Source organism: Moschus berezovskii, chromosome 5, assembly GCF_049115385.1.
Source record: "Moschus berezovskii isolate FMDL1 chromosome 5, NW_MosBer_1.0, whole genome shotgun sequence".
In the NCBI taxonomy this organism is placed as follows: domain Eukaryota; kingdom Metazoa; phylum Chordata; class Mammalia; order Artiodactyla; family Moschidae; genus Moschus; species Moschus berezovskii.
This window is the reverse complement of record NC_142464.1, coordinates 90,496,582-90,520,015: the sequence shown is the minus strand read 5'-3', so window position 1 is coordinate 90,520,015 and position 23,434 is coordinate 90,496,582. Positions and strand designations below refer to the sequence as shown.

The 23,434-nt window shown below is 34.6% G+C and overlaps 1 protein-coding gene across 1 annotated transcript in view; it reads left to right on the top strand.

The window, feature by feature from the left end:
* Window positions 1-23,434, top strand: part of LOC129562016 (ephrin type-A receptor 5) — a 110,623-nt gene that overhangs the window by 46,820 nt on the left and 40,369 nt on the right. The window lies entirely within an intron of this gene.

The following is a 23,434-nucleotide window of genomic DNA, read 5'->3' as shown; positions in this document are numbered from 1 at the left end:
CATTTACATCCGCTAACCCCTTTGAAGGCATGCGCGTGTGCGCACACACACACACACACACACATACACACACAGCTTCTAAATGGTCATACCAGTAGAATACAGGTCTTTGACCCATTGGGATCATACCAATGGTAGACTGACTGGGGTTACCTCTCATTTGTTAACATATATGACCTTGAATTCATGGGACTCCCAGGCTACACCTTCATATCCATCCATGTAGATGTCAAGGTCATATATTAGTGCCACAAATCCACTTAGTTCCATACCAATCACTCTCTCTAAGGGTAATAATAAGTATAGTTTATAAAGCACCCAGCCTTGTCTCATAATTACCAGATTGATCCTTTTTTTTATGATTTAACTGTTCCCAACACAGAGGAGCTTTTATACTTAAATGATCATAGCCTGGTGTTAACCATGTCGATGCACCACATATCTGTGGGAGTTTTCCTTTTAATAGATGAGAGGTTAATTTTTATTGAGACATAGCTCATCACTCCACTTGAGTTGAAATGACCCTAAGAGAAAACTTAAATCTATGGCCAGTATCAGAGCAGGTATTATTAATTGGCCAGGTGAGAGGTTCCCATCCAGTAATATCATGAATAGATAGAACAGGGCTGAACATTCATCTAAAATAAATTTCCTAGGGGGTATCCAGTCAGAGCCCTAGCAAACAGAAATCCACCAAGGTAACCCAAAAGTACTGGACACAGGTAATTGGCCACAACCCAACAATTGGATTGAGTTTTAAACTAGCATAGAATCATGTACATGATAGAAAGCATTTGATTGATAGGGAATAAGTCCAAGGAATCAAGAAAACATTATAAATAATCATACAAATCAGATCAGCATCTTGGGCAAGCTGTCTACTTCTGATGTTTTCTTCTTCTCGTCCTAGTGTAGTATAGTTTCCTCTGAGCATTGTTTTAATGTGAATTTGAGGTCAGCAGGGCTGTCTATAGACCAGTCCAGCTTTGAAAGTGGGAGTTAACACAAGAATCAGTTTCCCTTTGGTTTCACTGGGCATGAGCTAGTTGAGAGTACCTGATAGAAAGGTCCTTCCATCCAAGTTGGAGACAGTTCCTTAAATTATGTCTTCTTCCAGTCTTGGTTGCAGGTCATGCATGAGGCATCTGATTTTCATCCAAAGACAGATTACTGAGATAAGCGTCAGAAACATCCCTAGAGTGTCCTTTAATAATTGTGTTAGTTTCTGCTTATCAGTTATATGTATATATACATCCCTTCTTTTTTGGATTTCCTTCCCATTCAGGTCACCACAGTGCATTAAGTAGTCACTTAGCTTTGTTGAAAGATATCAGATTGTCCAGAGAAATCAAGGGGTCCTAAAAAAAATAATAATAATGATAAAATAATTCAATTAAATTTTACATTAATATACCCTAACAGCAAAGAACTATCCAGGAAATGAGTCTTAGTAGATACAGACCTCCATTAACAAACTGGGATTTAACATTCATTGAAACATCTTTTTCTCCCTAAAATCACAGTCATTTTTACCACATATGATCAAATTAAGACTTGTTTGTAATATAGGTCTGGTCTCAATAAACTTGGCCTGATGATTTATATAACCATAATTAAACATAGAATTTTTTTCTTTGCTGAGACTTTTATAAAGTCTTTTAAAATAAAACCTTTAGGGATAGTAAAGTCATGCCAAAGTCTTATCATAGATTTTGCCTAACAGATGTAAGTGAATTCCTCACTTCTTAAGGTCTCCAAAATTCCTTGAGATTTCTTTTCCTGTTAGTGAGATAACCTTCCTAACTTATCTGATAAAGTTACTGGAAACTAAGAACTTCCCATCTCAGGAGGGCTCAAATAGAGAGAAAAGATAAATGTTTCAGTTTGTTTATAAAATATAATTTTACCAAATTACCATCATAGTTAGTTTGAGAAGAAGGTTTTTTCTTATACCTGGTAAACAAAGATTCAACCCAGTAATTTTTCAGATAGAAACCATAAATGTTATAAGCATATTTGCCTGTTCATTTACCTTTTGTTAACTTTTGTGAAATCATCAGGTTTTCCATTAGAATCCTTACCTAGTTCAGAAACTGGTATTTATCCAAAAGTCCTTTCTATAAATCTTCTTTGCTGCAGCTGCTGCTAAGTCGCTTCAGTCGTGTCCGACTCTGTGCGACCCCATAGACGGCAGCCCACCAGGCTCCCCTGTCCCTGGGATTCTCCAGGCACGAACACTGGAAGCATATTTGCGAAACTTGGTTAGTGTTTTGACAATATTTTGAGATAGTAACTAGAATTATGACTGATAACTTTGTACCCAAATCCACCAGAATTTTAGCAACTTCGTACGGTTTCTAGGATATCTATATTAGTAACATTTACCATACAATATAATCCGAGACTTATTCCTCACTTGGCAATATTTCCCCTGTAATTCTGTTTACAAAATGAACCTAATTAGTGTAATATCTCTCTTTGGGATGTTTCAGGGGCCCTCTGATGCATCCCAAAGTTAGCTAGAAATCTTCATTAGAATGATTTAGGAAGTTTTGTCAACAAATGTCAAAAGTTTAGAACACTCAGTCAGATAGGGTTATAGGTCATTGTGAAACAACAGCTATTTACTTAGCCAAAGTAACAAGAAAGGATTTTCAAACAGATCATTTAAGAGATAAAGAAACTTAAATCTATCATCAAAGACAGTTCAATATCTGAAAAAAAGATGTCCTCTAAATGAAAGAAAAGCTGAATTCAAGTTTTTGCACCAGCTTACTTTATTTAAAAGGTAACCTTAATGAACTTTATTTTAAACTTATTTTAAACCATACGCAAAACTCTTTTCTCATGGTTCACTTCCACAAAACTTCTTATCACTTTCTGTACCCATCACTTTGTTCTTCCATCCTAAAAAGCCACCTGTAAGTCAGGCTTACTTCCTTTTCCCTTCACAAAATGCAATTCCATTCCTCATACCTTCTTTACTGAAAACACACTTCCTACTTTCCTTAGGCAACCAAGAACTGACTTTTATACTAGCATTTTATAGATTGGTGAGCATCAATACCAGTGATAATATCTAAAACCTTTGTTTTCTCAGAGATAACATTTTAGGATGTTATCATTTATTTTTTACCCCAAATCTCTTTAGTTTTTTTGTAAGTGGAAATTGGTGTTTAGTAGTAAATGTTTCAAAATCTTATTTTATTTGAAAATGACTTAGCTATTCAATAGACTTAGTTTAGCACAACCCTTAGAAGTTCAAGTTACCCCAATCTAGAGAGACTATTTTAGATACATATTCCTAAAAAGCATAATTATTTTTAATAGAGTCTATCTAAAGGCTCATATCTCATTTACATTTTTTAAAAGTTTCTTCACTCGAGGCAATTTTCTTGCTGACAAACTTGCAACAGATATAATAATATTTCAGTCAGTTCAGTTCAGTTCAGTCGCTCAGTCGTGTCTGACTCTCCGCGACCCCATGAATCACAGCACACCAGGCCTCCCTGTCCATCATCAACTCCCAGAGTTCACTCAAACTCATGTCCACAGAGTCGGTGATGCCATCCAGCCATCTCATTCTCGGTCGTCCCCTTCTCCTCCCGCCCCCAACCTTTCCCAGCATCAGAGTCTTTTCCAGTGAGTCAACTTGTCACATGAGGTGTCCAAAGTATTGCAGTTTCAGCTTTAGCATCAGTCCTTCCAATGAACACCCAGGATTGATCTCCTTTAGAATGGACTGATTGGATCTCCTTGCAGTACAAGGGACTCTCAAGAGTCTTCTCCTAGCCACAGTTCAAAAGCATCAATTCTTCGGCGATCAGCTTTCTTCACAGTCCAACTCTCACATCCATACATGACCACAGGAGAAACCATAGCCTTCACTAGACAGACCTTTATATTTAACTTATATTAAACCTAGGTACAATGAAAATGTAGCTCCTGGTAGCTCAGTTGGTAAAGAATCTGCCTGCAATGCAGAAGACCTGGGTTTGATTCCTGGGTCAGGAAGATTCCCTGGAGAAGTAAATGACAACCCACTCCAATATTCTTGCCTTAGAGAATCCCATGGTCAGAGGAGCAGGCTACAGTCCATGGAGTTGCAAGAATCGGACACAACTTAATGACTAAACCACCACCACAATGATAATATTCTGCTTAATGTTAATTACTCTTAGACATGTCTACATTAGTTAGATCAACAAACAAACGTTAATACCAGTTATTTAATTCTGAGTATTTCCCAGTTCACATGAACCTGAAATTCATTTAGGTAAATTTCTCTTGTATTTAGAATTATTTGATTTAGTGCTTACCTTTTTTTTTAAGGCGCTCAGCTTTCTTCACAGTCCAACTCTCACATCCATACATGACCACTGGAAAAACCATAGCCTTGACTAGACGGACCTTTGTTGGCAAAGTAATGTCTCTTGCTTTTTAATATGCTATCTAAGTTGGTCATAACTTTCCTTCCAAGGAATAAGCATCTTTTAATTTCATGGCTGCAATCACCATTTGCAGTGATTTTGGAGCCCAAGAAAGTAAAGTCTGCCACTGTTTCCATTGTTTCCCCATGTATTTGCCATGAAGTGATTGGACCAGATACCATGATCTTAATTTTCTGAATGTTGAGTTTTAAGCCAACTTTTTCACTCTCTTCTTTCACTTTAATTAAGAGCTTGTTCTTCTTAGCTTTCTGCCACAAGAGTGGTGTCATCTGCATATCAAAGTTATTGATATTTCTCACAGCAATCTTGATTCCAGTTTGTGCTTCTTCCAGCCCAGCGTTCCTCATGATGTACTCTGCATAGAAGTTAAATAAGCAGGGTGACAATATACAACCTTGACGTACTCCTTTTCCTATTTGGAACCAGTCTGTTGTTCCATGTCCAGTTCTAACTGCTGCTTCCTGACCTGCATACAGGTTTCTCAAGAGGCAGGTCAGGTGGTCTGGTATTCCCATCTCTTTCAGAATTTTCCACAGTTTGTTGTGATCCACACAGTCAAAGGCTTTGGCATAGTCAATGAAGCAGAAATAGATGTTTTTCTGGAACTTTCTTGCTTTTTCCATGATCCAGCAGATGTTGGCAATTTCATCTCTGGTGCCTCTGCCTTTTATAAAACCAGCTTGAACATCTGGAAATTCACAGTTCATGTATTGCTGAAGCCTGGCTTGGAGAATTTTTGAGCATGACTTTACTAGTGTGTGTGATGAGTGCAATTTTGCGGTAGTTTGAGCATTTTTTGGCATTGCCTTTCTTTGGGATTGGAATGAAGACTGACCTTTTCCAGTCCTGTGGCCACTGCTGAGTTTTCCAAATCTGATGGCATATTGAGTGCAGCACTTTCATAGCATCATCTTTCAGGATTTGAAATAGCTCAACTGGAATTCCATCACCTCCACTAGCTTTGTTCGTAGTGATGTTCTCTAAGGCCCACTTGACTTCACATTCCAAGATGTCTGGCTCTAGATCAGTGATCACACCATCGTGATTATCTTGGTCATGAAGATATTTTTTGTACAGTTCTGTGTATTCTTGCCACCTCTTCTTAATATCTTCTGCTTCTGTTAGGTCCATACCATTTCTGTCCTTTATCGAGCCCATATTTGTATGAAATGTTCCCTTGGTATCTTAATTTTCTTGAAGAGATCTCTTGTTTTTCCTATTCTGTTCTTTTCCTCTATTTCTTTGCTTTGATCCCTGAGGAAGGCTTTCTTATCTCTCCTTGCACTAGTTGTAAACAAATGGATGGAATAAGATTTTAAAAGGCTTCCCCCCACCACCTTTTTTTTTTCCTTTTGGTTTCAGTAATTAAAGAAGGTCCAGATAAGTGATCCAGAGAGCTCTGGTCTAAAGGTATCAGAGGAATTATGTCCTCAGGGCAAGAATTCTTAAAGAAAATTTTTTTCTTGAAATTTTCCCTGGAGTCTAAATAATATTGTGACCACATTGTCAAAAATCGTTTTTTTCTGTGATCATAGTTTTATAGCCAAAATTTAAATCAGATAGTGCTAAACTTAGCCTGCATAACACTGACAGATTGGTCAATTGGGATTGTCCCTCTGTGGAAATACGGGCCTTAGTTTTATCAGCCCCAGGCTGTTGAATACAGGAGGAATTCCTGAACATAAGGGAACTTCAGTTCATTTTTCTATCCTATGTCAATAAAGATTTAATATTTTTAGGACATTTTTCTTGTCATTGGATCATATCTATAGATTGACCAGTCAAAAAAACAAAATTTTTTTCCCCCAAGGAATTCCCAGGTGGAGTGTGGAACCTTAGAGTAATTCCCATATTAGCTCTAGGACTTTGTACCAGGTATCTGTGCGCTCAAACCAAATCAACAAAACCAAACCGAACCAGAACTTCACCAGTCAGGAGTCATGCTCCAAATGAAACAAAAGGCAAACGTGACTTCCCAGTTCCACTAGACCTGAGACCTGACAGGGTCAGTACTAGCAGTTGTTTTTGGTTCTGATATAGTTTCAAGCAATTTCTTGTTGGTTTTCTGCAAAGAATTTACTCTATCATTTACTTTTTTAGAAGATTCTAGATACCAGTCAAGCCTTTTCTAATTGTGCACGCAAAAATATCAATTTTGAAATATCAAAAGAAACCCAATTTGGCCGTTTTAGGTTGAGATCTCTTTTAGTATAATTTCTCCAGTTAACTAGGTACTTGTATGAATGAGCTCCTTATGTATTGTACATGAATCTGGCTGGAGTATTAGTCAGAGACTAGCTTTCTGACACCCCTTTGGTTTCTGTTTTTGAGAGATTCTGTTTCTCATTTTACGCTGAATTTGTCAGGGATAAAAATCACTAGTGAACTAGTCTAGCGGGCCCATGTGATACTTGTGAGCTTAACTCCTCCAGGAGTCACCCCAGAGTCTTTTCAGCTCATTTTACGTGTCAGATTCTGCCTCCGGCAATCTAAGATCACCATGGCTGCTCAGGTCGCTGAATGGCCAGTTCTTATGTGTGGCCCCTGGACGATCAAGTATTTTAATTAATGAGTGGGTTTCCCTATGGGACCACTGCATGGAATGAGGACTAGGCCTTCACCACTCCCGTAAATTTCTCAATCACCCTAGAAAACTGAAATTGGCCAGGAGGAGTCATGACCCTTTTCTTCAGAGCAAAACTCTCAGGTATTTTCCTCACTTTTATCCTGACAAATTCTATAATGGCAGTTAAATTGAGGAAAAGTGTCAAATCAGTCTGTTATTAACCACTCAGTGAAGACCATTCAGTCCCCTACAACAGATCGAACTCAGCATCTTTCAGCTGAGCCCCGAGTATTCCTCAATTTTCTTTTCCAGTTGAGCCCTTTTACCCAGTACCTGGGAAGAGGCTACAGTCTTCATTTTGCCCCACATGAAACTTAACTTGCAACTCTCAAGTTATACATCTTTTTTTAGTCAACACCAGTCTCTGAGTTCCAGAATTCTTTACTTTAGTATGAATATTGCCATAGGATTTTTCAGGCTTGAAACAGTAAACACAAGGAGAAAGCAAGTGTGTTGGAAAGACAGAGTCCTGTTGTGTGTTTCTCCTTTACTTTCACGCTACTACCACAGTCCCAACACTTCTGATACTAGATTTCTGGGGTTATATTTTCCACACCAAGCAATTCCCTGTGAAGTTCCCTGAGTGTCCTTATATCAACTCAGTTTGATACTAAATAGAGTTAGCACAGACCCCACAGGTTAAGGGCTCAGTCCCAGACTCTCCCTTACTTCTGACACAAACGTCAATACTAGGTCCCCAGGTTACTCCTAGCTTCTCTGTGTCTAGGCCACAAATCAAAGGTTCCCATAATCCCCCTCCTTAGATTAGATTATTTGCTAAAACAGCTCACAGAATTCTGGGACACACCTAGTTATATTTACCAGTTGATTATATAATAAAAGATTTGGTAAAAGATACAGATAGACAGGTGAAGAGATACATAGGAAGAGGTCAACATGTTTCCCAAGTGCAGGAACATCTGTCCCGTGGAGTTGCAGTATCCCAGACTTCCAGTTTACTGGTGTATTTTGGGGATTTTTGTGGAGGTTTCATTATGTAGGCATAATGAATCATAAACTCCATTTCCAACCCCTCTCCCCTCCCTGGAGAATGAGAGGTAAGGCTGTAAATTTGACATTTCTAATCATGATTTGTTCTTTCTGGCAACCTACCCACCAAGAAGTCACCTAATTAGAACCAAAGACACTCCTATCACCCAGAAAATTGGAAGAGGTTTAGGAGCAGAATCCAGAATTCTGTCAGAATCCAGAATTAAAGGCCAAATATTAGAATAAGAGATGCCCCTAGAACTCATAACTTAGGAAATTACAAGCATTTATGCACCCAAGTCAGGAACTGGAAGTTAGAACGAAAGATTCTCTAGTGCCTCTATATATCAAAGGTTCTAGGAGTTCTTTGTCAGGAACCAGGAGCTGAGATATATATATCTCATGTATATATATGGCTTCCCAGATGGCACTAGTGGTAAAGAACCCACCTGCCAATGAGGCAACATAAGAGAAGCTGGTTGGATCCCTGGATGAGGAAGATTCCACTGGAGGGAAACATGACAACCCACTCCAGTATTCTTGCCTGGGAATCCCATAGACAGAGGAGCCTAATGGGCTACAGTCCATAGAGTTGCAAAGAGTTGGACATGACTGAAGTGACAGTACACATGCATATTTCTTATTATTTCAAAGCAAGGTGTGAAGAGTGCCAGGTTTATAACTTGATTAGGTAAGACTAAGATCCACTGATGTTTCAAAACTCACCTCTAACCTACCAGGGAGTAGTACTTGGCTAGGACAGGTGTTTTTTCCTCAATAATTTTATTTATTTATTTATTTTATTCTTGAATATGCTGGGTCTTCATTGCTGCATGGGTTTTCTCTAGTTGCAGTGACTGGGGGCTACTCTTCCCTGGTTTCTCTTTTTGTGGAGAACAGGTTCTAGGGCACACTGGCTTCAGTAGTTGCAGCACATGGGCTCAGTCATTGTGGCTCCCCGGCTCTAGAACACAAGTTCAATCGTTGAGGCAAATGAGCTTGTTGTTTTGTGGCATGTGGGATCTTCCTGGATCAGGAATCAAACCCATATTCCCTGCATTGGCAGGCAGATTTCTCACCACTGAGCCACCAGGGGAGTCCTAGGACAGTTTTTGATGAAGGATCCTAAGGTGTAATATCAAGGCAGCTATTACTATTGATGAGGGATTAGAAGCTTTTTAGTAGGAAAGAAGCAGACTACTGGAAAATATTTTAAAATTACTGCATAAAACTATATCCTATTCCAATTTGCTTAAAAAATGACTGAAGAATAGTGATTGATCTACACATTTAATTTGATGAATGTGTTGTAGATGTGTGTTTCCCCTAAGAGTTACTCATAAACACACATGCAAACATCTCTTTCCAGCCATTTTGCATTACCTTCTCTTGGAGGGTGGAATAATTTTCTGTCTTTTTGCCAGAGGTATGGGGACTGAGGTGCAGTGTTATCATTATGTTTTTTTATCTATTTCCCAGTTTTTGCAAAAGATGTTTTCAGTTTAGTCTAGTTTCATCAGGAAATCAATAATGAATCTAAGAAGGGTGACAGTGAATTAAGACAGATGCAAAAATTACTGCAGTATGAGATTTTTTGAGTAAGGTATAAAACAACATTGTCAGTGTTAACTGAACAATATCCTAAACTTCTTTTGTTGTAAATATGTTACATATTTATTTTTAGCATTTTAAAACTGATGTGGTGCAAATGACAGAATATTGTGATAAGCATTATAATCGGAATCATTTGAATTGTTTGCTTTTCTTAAAATTAAGTGAAATTACCACAAAATTGAAATCAAAGAGAACTAAAATTGTCTCATAAAAATGCAAATTCATGAAATGCTCGAATACAGTAACTCCTAAAGATTTTGTATGCTTTTTTGTCATCATTTTGTTTCTCTGCACACTAATTTTCACTAATGTTTAAAAATTTTAATATTACACTGTATTAATTTCATTCCTTCATAGACTCCACAAATAGATTTTGTTAACTGCAAGATATTTATTTGTTGGTCATTGGCTCCTTTAAAGTCTATAGCCAGCCTCATGCATATTGTCTGCTCCTGACTTTTTGCCATAAGACCATGTTATTAAAATAATATCAGTTTAAACATTTTTAAAGTGCTGACTGTGAGCCCAGGACAGTGCAGAAAGCTTTGCATATATAATCAAACTCATTCTTCAAAGCAATCCAGTGTGGTATAGTTTCTATTATTATCTCATTTACATCAGTGACTAGTTTACCAAAAGCTATACATTTATTAGTGAATACACTGGGGATTGCTGCTAATTTAACTACAAACTGCATGATCTCAATCATTTTGCTACACAAGCAAAAGGTATGGATATTTTTGTCGCTCTTAATAAGTTTCAGAGAGTTGTTTTCTAAAGTATTGGTGGTACTTTTCACTGTGACCTTTGAGGGCACAAATTACACTCTATGCTCCAGCACTAAGTTCCATCATTTTTGCTGTTGTCATTGTTTTATTTAAAATGGGTAAATTAAGTAACTTTTTCATTTCCTTTTTTTAAAATTAAACTGAAAATACTTTCTATTTAATTAAAATACTTTGGTGGAATTGCTTTCTGCCTCTTTCATTTATCTTTTAGGATCATTGTGTTTTTCTTATCCACTTGTATGATCTCTTGTTTAAGAATTTAAGTCATCATTTATCCACAGCCTGTAGTCTTGCTCTCTGATCTAGTATCTTTGAAGATTTCTTCCCTAGCATTATAATCACCTTTCTTCAGTAGACGGGAGGTTATCTTACATTGACAAACTTAGTACATTTATTGATCAACTCTGTGTAAGACCTGGCTAAAGTAATTTCATTTGGATCTTCTTTGGGTCTGGAAAACTTCCCTTATCACATGTTAATCTTCAGAAAGACAAATCAAAATATCTTGTTAAAACAAAGATCTACCATTTTATATTAAGTCTAGAAAGGCTAAACTATTTTAAACTTGGATAATAATGATCTTGTTATAGCTGCATGTGGTTACTAACAGACTCCAGGTGCTAAAATCTGATGGGAATGCAGATGGACTCTGTGTTGAACCATAGCTCACGTAAATTAGATTGCCTGCTATTTCTAGCATATTTTGGTTTCTGATTCTAAATTATTTCTGAGACTTGTAAGCGTTTTTAACCTGTACTTTGAGGATTTATTGATTAAGGAAAGAACATGTTTTTTATACCATCTGCTGCTGAAGTGTTACTGTGACAGCATCCTCACAGTTTATTTAAAACGAGTAATTTGAGGGATTACTATTCCACTTCAGATATTTATAGAAAACGAGCTTCAGTTTTAATTTTCTTAATGGTATATTAATGCACAGTATGCTCTGATCACTAAACCCTCAGAAAATGTATTCCATGGAAATGATTTTTTAAATTACACTGGCCATCTGTATTTATGTGAGTTGGTCTGAATGGAACTAGATATTTAGTTATGTTATAAATGGAAATACTTAGTATGATAGTAGTATATGGATCATGAAAAAAATAAATTTCTCTGAGATAATGAGAATCTACTCTATCACTTTGATTATGATATTACTAAGAGCAATAGCTACTACTTTCCTTCCAAAGCATACAATGTGCCAGACACTGATCTACGTGAATACATATATTCTCTCACTTTATTTTCACAAAACCTATGAGATAGAATCCATTATTATCCCTATTTTATGCCTATAATCTAAAACGCAAATAAGTTAACTAGGGTATTTAAATAAATATGCCATCTTAAAACAAGTCAAAGAAAATATCAGTACCAAATCTAAAACAATGACAGAAAAAAACAGAAATATGAGTGTTTGATTTTAAATGATTTCAGGTTTTTTATTAAACTTTTTAAAAACTATAAATTTGAAGTCTAATGATAAGTAATATAATTTATATTCTTCAGAAGTAAAATTTGCAGTGTTATAGTGAAGTGTGTGTGAGTATGTGCGTGGGTATGTACTAATTTATAAGAAAAAAGTGTTATTATATTCTTTCAAATGAAGAGGACTAAATAAAATGCTATTATTTTTGAAATCACGAGTGTATTTTTTGAGTCTTAGAACAGTGATCAAGCATTAAACAAATCCTTATAGGCAGTGACCGACCACAGCCCAGTTCTTGCTTTCCTAAGTAAGTACAATTCTATATGAGTTTATAAACTCTGCACACTCAACTAGGAAGATATTTATATTTTGTTAGAGATGACATCAGCTTTTTTTAACTGTTAAAAAAATAATTGTGTACGTTTTTCAACAATCTAATATTATTTATTATTTATTGATTTGGAAATGTACTGTTCAAAATTAACACACATATGCAAATGTTCCATATTAATAGCTATTAATGAATTGTGCCATTAGTGGCTCAGTCATGTCCAGCTCTTTGTGACCCCATGGACTATAGCCCACCAGGCTTCTCTGTCCATGGGATTCTCCATGGACTGTACCTGCCAGGCTCCTCTGTCTATGTGATTCTCCAGGCAAGAATACTGGAGTGGGTAGCCATTCCCTTCTCCAGGGGATCATCCCAATCCAGGGATTGAACCCAGGTCTCCTGCATTGCAGGCAGATTCTTTACCATCTGACCCACCAGGGAAGCCCAATTGTGCCATTAGGTAATACCAATTACAGTGAAACTACTTATGTGTCATTCATTATGTTTAAACTGTGAGGAGGGAAAAAAAGATCAAGGAATCATCCTCATCTCACAAAACTAATACTTTAAAAGAAGAGGAAGGCAGATTTTCTTTAAAGTGCCAGATAAATGTTTTAGGCTTTTCAGGCCACTCATTCTGTTACAACTACCTAAGTCTGCCATGACAGCTCCTCTGTAAACGACAAATAATGAGTATGGCTGTGTTCCGATGATACTGTATTTACAGATATAAATAGTATGCTAGATTTGGCCCATGGGCTATAGTTTGCCACCCCTAAATATGAGTACTTATATAAACAGAAGCAATAGGAAAGTTAACATATCTAAGATATCAAAGGCATTAATGAAATAAATATAATTTCAAGGAAGTATATCAAGATTTGCCAAAGTATTGTACAGATGCTTTATCTACTTTTATAAATATTTTAATAATTTGATATACTGAATTTTGACTTTTAATATCTCTAGTGAAAATACTTATTTGGCATATTTTTTAAAATACAAATAATCAAATTGGAAATAAATGTCACCGTTGCCATTTTAGTGACAGCCAAATTCTCAGATACTTAGTAATAGGGAAAATTAAAGTACCATCAGTGCTCCAAAGAAACTATATGGAACTTTGCTTAGTTTTCCTTTGAGAAAAAAGTCCACTGGAATTTGATTTGGAAATAATTGTCTAATTTTGTTAACATTTCCAAATATATTGGATGTTTATATTTTCTTTTCCTTATTTGATATAAAATGAGTTGATATATTTCCTAATTAAAGTTCAAAATAAACAGAGTTTAGATAAAAGTCTTGGCCTGCTGGTATGTGGTATCATTACTGAGCTCATCCCACAGTTGTCTTGAAATCACTCTAAGGGAAATTTATAAAAAGTGGAAGTGAATGCATTGAAACACTAAATAACTTTTGTGTTCTATTCTTCCAATAGTTCATGTGGTTTCTAACAATAAAATACATTATATTAAACAATTTACTTGGTATTTTCTGGATTTTTGTTTTACTCTGAATATGTGGAAAATTAAAAGAATATTGAATCTTGCCATATCCAGAAAAGTGCATGTATTATATATATAGGTTGACTTTTTATATATAGCAATAGCTCTGTGAATATATTATGGAGATGCATTTTTTAAATCTGAAATGTAAATTAAATGGTCACTTTCCATAAATGATTGGTGAAGTCATGTAAGCACAGTATTGTCAATAGTCTATGATAAATGATGCCACCACTATAAGAAATCAATGGGTCAAATGAGCAAGGCATTATTTTCCATCTTAAATTTGTAGGTTCTGCTCAAAAAATTTATTTACAAGGCTGTTTAGAATGTCTTTTGAATATAAATTTTGCAGGAATTTCTGAGGAAAGATATATTCAAATGGGCTTATAGCTTTATTTGTTTGTTTTAATTGGATAATCAAATACATTGACTCATTATATTTCCTATCAAATAAGCTCCTTAAGTATAATAAAAAGAACAATTTAATACAGCTCGGTATTTCTTAAACCCATAAAATGCTTCTTAATTTGAAGGGCATTGTGGAAAAATTAATTGTATGCATGTAGGAATTTTTGCCTTTAAAAAGCAAACCAGACACCTGTCTGAATTGGTAGTGTCTTTATGCTGTATCGAGGGAGTGGGATCTCTTCCTTATCTTGGGCTCTCTTGTTTGCTTTTCAGTTGCTGCGATTGTGGCTGTGGAAGGGCTTCTTCCCTGTGCGCTGTTGCCCATCCAAGCCTAATATGGTTAGTGTTCCCCTCCTGCTTTCACTCCTATGTGCTGTCCCACCTATATGTGTTATCGTCAGCATCTCCTTTTATTTTTTCATTTGTGTACATTTTAGTAGTTAGTGCACCAGTTACAGTTTAAAAGAAGAGTAGAATGAAACTGTTCCAGAACAGTTTGTATACTTTGTATACAAACTCTATGTATACTTTCAAATAAAATAGCCATAAAGTGTATCACCCCTATGTCAAGCATTCATACTTCTCTTCCAAGGCTTTTACTGTGGTCCTGATTTAAACCAGGAAGTTGTAAGATTTTAACATCTGTTTTACATTTAACATGTCACTGTTTATGTTGTTCCATCAAGATTAAAACCATATTATACATGGAAGTAGAATGCTACTCCTATCAAGGCGAAGTCACTTTTTCTGTTTCCCAGAACCATGAAATGAACATAAGTGGGATATTCTATGTTCATAATCCTTGTGGATATATGTTGCATTGGAGAACAGAACCACATTTAATTTTAAACAGCTAACTTAATAGTTTTAAGCTTGAATTATTTCAGATATTATAAGTGATACTGCTAATTTGGTACCAGTGAAGTAAAAAATATCCATATTTTGGGGGTCAGTGTCCAAATGGAATAGTCTTAATTATTTCCAAATGCAAATCTTAAATGTATGTCTGGGTTATAGCTGCAAACGTGTAGGCTAAAACATAAGAGCAAAGAACTCTCTTTACAGATTTAAAGTGCTGTGTGCTCAGTCACTCAGTCGTGTCTGATTCTTTGCGACCCCATCAACTGTAAACTGCCAGGCTCCTCTGTCCCTGAGATTTTCCAGGCAAGAATACTGGAGTGGGTTGCCATTTCCTGCTACAGGGGATTTTGAGGGACTCCTATACAATAGTGAGCTACCTTGTAAAAACTACCAGATAATTTTTGTCTAGATTAAGGAGTCTGAATCCCTTCACTACTATATTGAGCTATTATTTGTAGGCAAAATTTGCCAAGAAAAGAACCAAAATACATTTTAGAGAATTAGAGGGTTGTCTTGGGCCTTTAAAATTGTTACTTTCATTCTCTAGGTGTAAATTAATTTTTGTTGATTCAAAAAACTGTGGTGTGACTGAGTGTGTGTAGATGTGAGAAGTGGTGGAAGAAGTACCAATGATCTTCTGAGAACAAGAGAGTGTAAACACAGACTGATAGGATTCACTGATCTTTGTTTAAATCTTGTGAATTTTTTTTATATGAAAAAAATTTTGAAGTTAATATGATAGTGCAGATTTGTTCCTGGGACTTCAGTGACAGACCGAAAACAAAAAAATCCTGAAATCTGGCTGACAGTTGCTAAAGTATAATATAAATGGCTTGAAACTATGATTTTATTTTCTTTTTACTGCTATATAAAAAACTTAAAAATGGTCACTGAGTTGCTTATTCTAACTTGACTCTCAAATATCGATATTGTAAGAGATATAATCATCACTGAAGCAGAATAGATAGAATTCACATCTTGGAGAAAAAAACAAATAACATCAAGACATACCTTGAACTAAACCTCAAAGATATCTTAATGGGTATATGAACATAAATGAAGCCATGACTTAGAAAATTATTAGTGAAAACTAATTTTAGCTGGATTTAAATTGCTTGATGTTTTAAAAAATAGTATCTTTTTCTACTGTGTAGTTGACTTCAGGGAGTTTGTAAAATGAACAAATGAAAGAGGAAAAGTGGAAAGGTGGAACACTTCCTTCACAAGGAACACACCAGGAAACCTAGGAAAACACATTTTTTTTCCCTAACATCTTCCCTTTTTTCCTAACATCTTTCTCTAAAAACGTCAGTAATTTTGACTCAATCAGTGTGTTTGTGTGTGTGCATTTATATTTGTGTGTTCATGTGCATTTGAGTGTGTCTGTAGCACCAAAAACAGAAGTTATTTAGCCACAAATAGGCTTCAGTTCAGTTCAGTCGCTCAGTCGTGTCCGACTCTTAGCGACCCCATGAACCACAGCATGGCTTAGGTACCCAATAAAATGGTAACAGTTTGTGTGCAAATATTTATGGGAGAGCCATAAATTGTTAATGCATTTTTAGTAAAACAAGACAAAATAAAGCAGAAGAAACAAACTTTTATTGAGTTTACATAAATTAGACAACCAGAAGTTTGTTTAAAATTATTGCTTGGGGAGAATGGAAGCTAAATATGTTTTTATTCTCTGATTTCTCAACTTTCATTTCATAATTTCTAGTCAGTATGAGGTTTCAGTTAAAGATAATGTTTCTTTAGATTAAAGCCTTGGGGAAAAAACAACCATAGATAGTGGAAATTAGGGGCTGAGAAGAATTTTCCTACTAGAATCAGTAAAATACTGTGAAACCTTGACCTAAAATCTTGTCCCTTAATTTTGTTTGTATAATCGAATTAGGATTTGTCAATTACCACATAAATAATTTCCAAGGAGCATTCTGTCATCATTTACAATTATAGGACAAAGGTTGGACATTTTGAGATTTTTCGAATCTTTTTTTTTCATTTTTGAAAGACTACTCATGAATATGTGTGCTTGGTTTTGACCTTAATATAATGCAATGCTTATACATGAAAATTGCCAATTGTAAATATAATGGCTTTTAAAAGTATTTTAATATACGTTGTGGAAATCTCAGGGTCTGAAAGACATAATTTCAACATCATTTATCTAGATCCTTGGTTTTGCAATTCAGATTTATTAAATTTTCTCCAGGGCTATGCAGTTCTGAGTTTTACTATTGTAGTTCCCACCACAAAAACATGGTCCATTATTTTGCAAATGCTAATTACACGTTGCTGTCTTGATCTCAAATTATTTTTTGTCACTCGTTGCTTATTCTAGTTGGGTAAACATAGGCATAATGTTAATTTTTACAATATTCTTCTTGCTTTGATTAAAATCTACCCAGTTATGGATGATATTTCTGTAATATGTTCTAATGAAACTCAGATGCCTAAATTTTAAGCACTCTATCCCCAAGACTGCTTACATTTTTAACCAAGTATTTTTTTTTAATCACAGCTGGCTTGAGATTCTAGTCCTCCCCCCCTACATCCAATCTATTTTTACAGGCATCCAATATTGAATTGATAATCTTCAATGTAAATGATATATTAATATTTGAAATTTCTAAAATAGTTATTATTTGCTCCTTGATATTCATTTTTGTCTATGAATACTAAAACATATATATATACATATATAAAACATCATGTTTATTATAAGTTCTGAAATATTCCATAGTCCCTAGGTGGCTTTTTCTTACACTTCTTGAATTCAAACACATTAGACTATTTTCTTCATTTATTAGGTTTCAAGCTTTCCAATGCTTTTGTAGCACTTACTACTTCTGAGGGGTGTGCATGACAAGGAAAATGGAGTTCACTATTTTGAAAATAGAGATGTTAAGTTTTTATTTTGTTGATTTAACTACTCTGATTTTTAGGAAATCAACCTCATTGTTTTAGAAATTATTATTGGTTATTTTTAATAATATTTAAAATCAGAAGTACAAGGGATAAACTCTTCTTTCATAATTCAGAAAATAAAACTGAAATAAAGCATATTGTTCTGACAAAAATGGTTGTGAATTACATGGAAACATTATTTTCTTAATGTTTCAAGGAACTATTTTTCTTTAGTTTAATTAACTGAAAGTTTCTTGACATTTAAAGTGAACAAGGTTTTCTTTTTACATACATTTCACAGATTATTTCATTCATTTACAACAGATTTCTGCCTGGGAGATATGTGGAAATACTATTCTATCTTACAGTTAGGAAAAATACGTAGAGAATAAAAGTCATCCCTTATAATTCTAGACTGTCATTTAATGTGCTCATGCAGGCAAGTGTGACGCTTTTCCACACAATAGAGAGATAATATATTAAACTCCAGTTGAAGGCTTGCTATATAAAATGTAACTATAAACTGCTCCCAAACCCCTTTTTATAATACCTGTGACACCTCAGACCATAGGAGATATTAAATGGGACTACTCTAATTGAGAAAATCTTTGGTCATATGAACTAGTTCATTTATCCATGAACTAGTTTAAAAATTAGTAGGAAATTTCCTACTCTTGCATTAGAACACAATTTGTTGAAACAGGGAGACACAGTCCTTACATGTCATACTTTATAAAGTATATTTCATGTCAAAATTCTAAGGTAATTAAAATTTAACTCAGTAATGAAGAGTCAATAATTCCTCTTTGAATTCTTTAAAGTATTTCAAATTATTCATGTCTTCCCATTATTGCTAAGTCTGGAAGAATTTGAAGAGCTTATTAATGAAACAAATTGCAAATTCATATGCACTGCATTATTTTGAAAGTGTTGTTTATAAGTTTTTTCCTTTGTCTTTTAGAATATAGAAATTAAAAATAATATACAAGGCACAAAAAAAGACACAAGTCCACTTCTCACATTGCCGTTAGTCATAAGGAGGTTAGTACCCTTGTGGAATGTGAGGTGGGAACACAGCTATGTTTGCTATGTTTCTGTAGTATAATCATCACTCTCATTTCCTGTGCAGGAAAAGCATGTTTCCCAAAATGAACATATTTTCTTTTAAAAGTATATTGGGAATTTTCAGTAAATGATAATACACGAGTTACAGTTTTGTGTAACTTATATTATCGGTAAGGAAATCAAAACCCTGTATCTTGTATATAAATGCTAACAGGACCACCTATACATCCAATGTCCCATTTCACTGCATTTGCACTCACATTCTTATAGATCTGTGGTTCTGAAAAATAAAGCAATCTATTTTAAATATTTATTAATTATTATTAATAATAAGTTAATATTCATGTTTCTTTATTTTGTGGGGGATGAGTCACTTGAGCTTTTATTAAAACTACCTTTTTGCAGTTGGAGAGAAACTTGAAGTGAAAAGGTCAAACTATTTTCCCACAAAATTGTAACTTTTTTTTTTAAGATGCCAGAAATAAAATTTTATTTTAATTTTTTTTAATTTTCTTTTTTTTTAATTAATTTATTTTTTATTGGAGACTAATTATTTTACAACATTATATTGGTTGGTTTTGCCATACACTGACACAACATTATGCAGTGGCTGAGGTCATTATTATGTCAGAACAAGAATGTGTCCATATATGAAGAAATGTGTTTTGAAAAGAGGATACAATACAAGGAACTTTTCTATAAGCAAGACATATTGACTCTAATGTTTGCTGCAACGTTTCCTTTTGAATATTTTTACTGGTAAAGCATTTCTTAATCCATCTGGACAATAGAGGAACAGCTGTAGGCATGTCCATTTCTGAGCCAGGTACGGCATATGCTCACTCTTTCAAAAACATCACAATGCAGAACCATTACTTCTTTCACCATTGCTTCCTCCCCACCATATTTAGAATTAAGGGAAAAGAGTGTTTATTCAGTGTTCATTTCAGTAGGCTAAAATAAAGAAAAATCTGATTTTGTGGAGGTTATTGTGGAGTAAGGATATACAATCTCCTTTTGCTCTTTCGTTCACTCATCTCTCCTCATTGTTCATAATAGTGTCATTTAGAAAGTTCTGATTCTGTTCTTCACTTGGTACTCCTTGAGGGCTTCACATTCCTACCTTTAATTTATTATCTAATCCTCAATTTACATCTGAGTACTAAATTATTCATTAGTACCTCCATTCATTCATAAAGATTATTGTTTACTATTTCATGTCTATGGAAGTTTCAAATATCCAAATTTAGAATTAATGGTTTTGACTGTTTTTAAGAGCAACGTTAATATCATCAAGGTTGTATTATTAAATCTTTAGGATAGATATGGGGGAAAATAGATTGATCTCCAAATTAACCATGAAATCACTTATATAGGAAGCATGACTCAATGCCTTTTAATAGAGTTCTTAATAAGTATAAACTATGCCTACATTTAATGTGATTTCTCATGCCCCTTCTAGTACTAAAATAAAATAATATCATTTTCTAGAAGAAAGATATGTATAATTGGGAAGAGGATAATTCCTCTAATTATATTAAGATATTTTAGCACAATGATATCAAAATCCATTAAAATTGTGATTGAAGCAAAATGAAGAAACTGTTTCTTTTCTGTTCAGAAAGAAAAAAGTTTCCAGAAGATGGTAGTTGTAATTTATATATGGAAGGGCATGCTTATTGACTGTGTCTGATGGATTAAAATGATGTATCTAGACAAGGTACAGAAAATGATACTGAATGAACAGGCTTCCTACAATGGTTTGTTAGTAGGCTGAACCACTGCTTGAGTGCAATCTCTGCCAGCTGCACTTTTACTTGCTGTGTCTTGTTGAGGTTTGTTTTAATGGTGCTTTGGGGCTTTCCAGAACTTAATTTTATATGTTAATGTGACATGCAGCCGTATATGTTATAGAACTCCAGAGAAGCCCATAGTCAAAAATAACTCCTTCCTATTGCCCTCCTGACTCTCACCCTAGGTATTAAAATGTTAACTGCGCTTCAACAAGGTATTCCCAAATTATTTTTTAGGTTAGATTCAAAGTTTTATTTCCATTTTCATATAAGGAATTTGCATCCATGAGACTTATTTAATGATAAAGACTATTTGAGAATACAAGTTTCAAAGTTTAATTTTTTTCCGAACGTACGAGAGTTGAAGGTGGAATGGATATTTGTTTTCTAATGTAAACTGCAAGAACTTGTATACTTTTTAAGTCTCTTTAGAATTCCTCTAATGAAGGTTTCTGTCAGTGTTATTTACATAACGTAAATCTCAGGATGATTTCTCACAATTGTATGTAGAATATTGTTAAAAATAAAAAACAGTATCAATACCTTTTCTGTAAAGGCACATACATCGATGGAAAGAAGAATGTAATACCTAAAATTATAAACAATATTAAAATAACTTAAATATCAGCTTGAATAGATCAACTGTTACTTCAGGATGATATCATGTATTTGTTTTTTCTCTCCATTTCACTGTGGTGAAGTGATTCAAAATGTCTTGCATCTATGTGTTTTGAATACAATTTGAAAGGCCACCAGATCCCCATTGTGTGATGCCCCTCACCTAAGAACACTATATGTATTAAGCACATTATTTCAAGTTTACTCAAATTTCGATAGCTGTAATTTACTAATAAATTGCCAGTTCTTTAACATGATAAAATTAAGATAACTATATTTTTTATCAAAAATGGCACAAAAACAAGTTTTGTAATCTATTTTGTATAACGTGTAATTATACACTAGGAAAGATACAGAATACAATAGGTTTTATTTTTACATGAAAATGTACACATATTTAAGAAACATTTTAGAATATGAAACCAAGAACAGTCCCTCAGTGCATATCAGCTGGCCACTTCCCTTACATCCAATAGTAGTTTTCAGTCAACTTTTTAATGAAAATATTTTGTCAATCTGACTTTTCAGCTGTACTTTCTTTATGCAGAAATGAAATTTTGTTCTTGATAAATGCAATTTTTTTCTAAGAGTTTGTGAATAATAAATTCACCTCCTTAGGAGTTTCACTAAAAGTAGTTAAAATATGTTTATTTTGGTCAATTGTTTTAATGTTATAGTGTTGTTCATGTACTTTAGTATTCATCAGCCTATTCTCTCTCAAAGACTTGTCATTATATAGACTCAATCAGAATATCATCCACTCATTCATTTATTCATTTCATCAATGTGACAAATATTTTTGGTGCCAAGTCTGATCCAGGTACCAAGTGACTTCAGAAATTTATAGATGAACAGTAGTTGCTGCCATTTAAGAAATTAACAATAAAACAAGAGAGCCAAAAAATATTCTCAAATGACTATTTGTATTGTCGACTGGGAATCTTGCCATGAGAGGAATACTGAAAACTACTGGGTTCATAGTGAGGAAGATTGAAATAAGCAGGGGTAATGGGGGGAAAAAATCATAAAGAAGCCAATAACCGAACTGGACTTAGATTAATTGGACTAGATTAACTGGACTTAGATTGTTAAGAAGAGCATCCTAAGTGTAGGAACCAGTATATAGGAACATATGGAAGCATGGAGAAGTATCCTGTAGATGATGTAGGAAGTGTGCATTGAGGCTACACTTAGGAATCTTTACATTTTTATTGAAATGTTTTCAGGAGAGAGGTAGCATAATAGAAGAGTACCTTATTTATGGTAATGTGGCTACAGTCATGTCTAGTATAGTTCAGGAAATCAGTTATAGAATGCAAGGGCATCAGTTCAGAGGCACTGATAGTAATCCAAATGAAAAATAACAAGGCTTTAATTGAAGAAGGGGTAGAACTAATGAGATGGAAGATATGGACCATCAGATTTTATGTTATATAATGCTTGGGATTTGGCAACAAATTCATTGTGAGGTACACAAGCATAGGGCTTTGATCTTAAGGTACCAAGGCCATGGAAGTGTTATTAAGAGGAAAAGAAGGCAGCAGATCAAGATTGAAAGTAAAGAGAAAGATACTGTTGTTTATTTCCCGCCCCCCCAAATCTATTGAGTGGAATGCCTGGGGAATATTCCTACAAAGTAAATCTACAGGGAATAAAAATATAACTCTCAAAAGTATAAAATCAGAGGGATAGAGATATTAATTAAATTGATGGAAATGGATAGATTGACAGTAGAGAACCAGAGAAGTCTGGGCAGAGGACATAGGGAATTGTCCATATAAATGAAAAGAGCAGTAAGAAATATCAGAAAAGGAGTAGTTAGGGATTTCAGTTAATCATGGATTAAAAATTAAGAAAAAGTCATTGGATTTAGAGAGATGAATCAGTGAGCATTAGAGGGGAAGCTTTTTGTAAGTAATAAGAGCAGATTTAAAATGACTTAAAAATTAGTAAGAAGAGAAAAACAGGAGAGACTAAGATTTGGGGAGTGGAGCTGAGAGGGTTTGCAAACCCTGCGGACTTGACAGTGATCTCTGAGT